The 3702-nt window shown below is 55.0% G+C and overlaps 1 protein-coding gene across 1 annotated transcript in view; it reads left to right on the forward strand.

The window, feature by feature from the left end:
* The first annotated feature begins 3358 nt into the window (after positions 1-3358).
* ZMIZ2 (zinc finger MIZ-type containing 2) overlaps positions 3359-3702 on the forward strand; it is a 14927-nt gene continuing 14583 nt past the window's right edge. Inside the window, exon 1 of the mRNA XM_040454975.1 lies at positions 3359-3471. The gene's annotated coding sequence lies outside the window, so the exon portion shown is untranslated. The remainder of the gene's footprint in view (positions 3472-3702) is intronic.

The raw sequence follows: 3702 nt of genomic DNA on the forward strand, positions 1-3702 counted from the left end.
CTCAGCTTGAATCCAGTTGTCCAATATTACAGGAATTGCCTGTGTGCAACATCCTGGCGCACAAACCTTCGCATTGATTTTAGGAGGCTCAAACATTTATGAGAAGGAGTGAAAAATAAGGCTGCAAAGTCACACGTGTGCTCAGATATGTGGAGAACCATCTGAGAGAAAATAGACCAAAAAATCAACAGGGATTAACGCTGAACATTTGGATGGTGAAAGGTTTCGATTTATTATGAAAGTTCCTCTAGGAGCACCTGAGTGGCTCAATTGGTTAAGTGTCTGACTTGGGCTCAGGTCATGATCTCACGCTCTGTGCGTTCGAGCCCCGCGTCAGGCTCTGTGCTGACAGCTCAGAGCCTGGAGCCTGCTTCGGATTCTGTCTCCCTCTCTCTCTGCCCCTCCCCCGTTTGTGCTCTGTCTCTCTCTCAAAAATAAATAAACATTAAAAAAAAAGTTCCTCTGTATTTTCTACAATCAGAATAAAATACTCGTATGCAAAGAAGTGGTAGGTTTTTCTTTTCAAAGTCAGTTTTGCAAGTCAAGAACAGGTGAAGCTATGTGTGTTTAGCAGCCATTCATAAAGACCGAGGGCCCAAGTTAAAAAGCAAATGTTGGGGCGCCTGGGTGGCTCAGTCGGTTAGGCGTCCGACTTCAGCTCAGGTCACGATCTCGCGGTTTGTGAGTTCGAGCCCCGCGTCGGGCTCTGGGCTGATGGCTCGGAGCCTGGAGCCTGCTTCCGATTCTGTGTCTCCCTCTCTCTCTCTGCCCCTCCCCCGTTCATGCTCTGTCTCTCTCTGTCCCAAAAATAAATAAATGTTAAAAAAAAAAATTTAAAAAAAAAAAAAAAAAAAAAAAGCAAATGTAGCTTTAGGCCACACTTAGAGTATTGTGTCCCCCACTTGGTGTCACATTTAAAAAGGGCACTGCCCAGCGGAGGGAGTGGAGGGAGGGAGTGGCCTGGAGGGAGTGGCCTGTTGTATTGGCTCTGAAACACTTAAGGGATCAGTTACATGTGTCCTCCAGCCCAAGATTCAGGGGCAATGAGAAGTTTCTTCTAATCCCTGAAGAGCTGTCACATACCAAAGTGAGGACTGTCATTTTATGCAGTCACAGAAGAAAAGTTTGGGGAGGGCATATTTTTCCCAGCAAATAAGGAAGACTCTTTTAACAGTTCATATGGTCAGAGATGAAAACACGATGTGGAAGGGAGTGGCCACCAAATGGCATCTCCCAGGATGAGGGGGGCGGCTGTTGCCCTGGGGAGATGACAGAGATGCCAGTCTTAGGCCCAGAGGCCTAGTACAGCCCTTCTGGCCTCCTCCAGACACCTGCCTGCAGCTCCCCCAAACCCATGGCCTCCTGGACGCAGAAGAGGGGCAGGTCCCTTGGCGCCTGCCTCCCCCTTCATGTGGGCCAACTCTCCATAGAATCTTCCCCCATTCTATCGCACTCCCCATCCCCTGCTCTGGCCTTATTTTTCTTCCTAACCCTCTCCCTGAAGGACACATTGTTACTTGGTGAGTCACCTGCTTCTTTTTGTCCCCTCTACTGGGGCTGGAGAGTCCTTGCTGTCATGGTCACTGTCGACAGACCAGTGTTCAGAGCCCAGATGAGTGCCTGGCACAAAACAGATCCACCATTTGACAAATGGTTCTCTGAAGAAACAGAGCACCAGGGTGCCTGGGCAGCTCAGGTGGTCGGGCATCTTACTCTTGATTTGGGCTCAGGTCATGACTTCATGTTCTTGAGATCGAGCCCCACACCCAGCTCTGTGCTGACAGCACGGAGTCCACGTGGGGTTCTTTCTCTGTCCCTCTCTCTTTGCCCCTCACCTGCTGGCCCACACTCTCTCTCTCTCTGTCTCTCTCAAAACAAATAAACATTTAAAAGAAGAAGAAGAAAGGGGTGCCTGGATGGCTCAGTCAGTTGAGCGTCTGACTTCGGCTCGAATCATGATCTCATGGCTCGTGGGTTCGAACCCCACACCAGGGGGGAGCCTGCTTTTGGTTCTGTGTCTCCCTCTCTCTCTGCCCCTCTCCCACTCGCACTCTGTCTTTCTTTCAAAAATGAATAAACGTTAACCAAAAAAAAATTGTTTTTAAATAAATAGAAGAAGAAAAACAGCACAGGGTTCAGACAGTCTAGAGGGAAGAACGTTAAAAGCCATGGCACATCCACCAAAGGATGAATAAACAAATTGCCAAACATCCATACAATGAAATATTATCAGTCTTAAAGAGGAAGGAAATTCTGGGGCACCCTACTGGGTAAGTTAGTTAAGCATCTGACTGTTGGTTTTGGCTCAGGTCATGATCTCACGGTTTGTGAGTTCGAGCCCCACCCATGACAGGCTATGGCTGGGAGTGCAGAGCCTGCTTGAGACTCTCTCTCTCCCTCCTTTTCTGCCCCTCTCTGCTTGTGCTCCTCTCTCTCTCAAAATAAATTAAAACTTTAAAATAAAGAACTGCCCAGTGCATAGTAATTGTTCAAAAATACTTTTTAAAATAGCTAAGATGAGGGGCACCTGGGTGGCTCAGTCGGTTGAGTGTTCGGCTTTGGCTCAGGTCATGATCTCGCGGTGCGGCAGTTCGAGCCCCGCGTCGGGCTCTGTGCTGACAGCTCGGAGCGTGGAGCCTGCTTCGGATTCCGTGTCTCCCTCTCTCTCTGGCCCTCCCCCGATAAAAAAAGATTAATTATGAGTACTCAGGAGAACGAGGTGTCCCTAAAGCAAGGATAGGAAAAAGCGGACAACTGAAAGAGTGAGAACAGTACTTGGAAGGTAGATCAGATCAGATCAGAGGCAGATCAGAGAAGGCGCTTCATCGGCTAAAGCGCTACAGCGACCAGTCCAGCGTGGGCGGGCCCTCTTTCCCTCCAGGCCCCGCCCCTGAAGAGACCCCGTTCACCTCCCGCCTCCGCCCTTCAAGACAGGCCCTGCCCCCAGCCAGGCCCCGCCCCTCCACCGGCCCCCTCCGCCAGGCCCCGCCCCCTAGCCAGGCTATGGTACCCCGCTTCTGACAGGCCCAGGCCCCGCCCTCAGCCCTGCCCCCCCCATCTGACTGGCCCGGCTCTCAGCAAGGCCCCGACCCCAGCCCGGTTCTGAACCCCCTCTACCAGGCCCCGCCTCTCCTGCCGGACCCCTCCCCTCTGACAGGCCCCGCCTATCGGCAGCGCTCTCCATTCCGCTGTGCCCTCTCCACCAGGCCCCGCCCTCCAGTCTGGTTCTGACACCCCACTCTGCAAGGCCCCGCCCCTCCGGCTGGGCCCCGCCCCTCCACCGGGCCACCTCCACCAGGCCCCGCCCCCTAGACAGGCTCTGACACCCCCCTGACAGGCCCCGCCCATCAGCCGTCCCCGCCGCCGCCCGGGCCCATCCACTCCATCAGGCCCCGCCCCTCCATCTGGCCACGCCCCGGCGGACAGCGAGCAGGAAGCTTTGGAGGCTCCGCAGGCGCGGCGTTCGGAAAGGTGTGGAGGGAGCGCGGGTCGCCGGTCGTGGTCCCCCGCCGCCCGCGATGCCCGCCCGCTACCGGCTGGGCCCGACTCGGTCAGCCACCCCGGCCCGCGCAGGCCCGCGGCAGCCCCGCCCGAGCGCCGGCTCGGGGCTCTACTGCTCTGGCCTGGGGGGGCGGGGCCGGCGCGCGGCGTCATGCATATGCATGAGCGGCGCGGCGGCTCCATTGTGCCCTCGGAGCGGGC

Source organism: Herpailurus yagouaroundi, unplaced genomic scaffold, assembly GCF_014898765.1.
Source record: "Herpailurus yagouaroundi ecotype Mexico unplaced genomic scaffold, PumYag 214, whole genome shotgun sequence".
Lineage (NCBI taxonomy): Eukaryota > Metazoa > Chordata > Mammalia > Carnivora > Felidae > Herpailurus > Herpailurus yagouaroundi.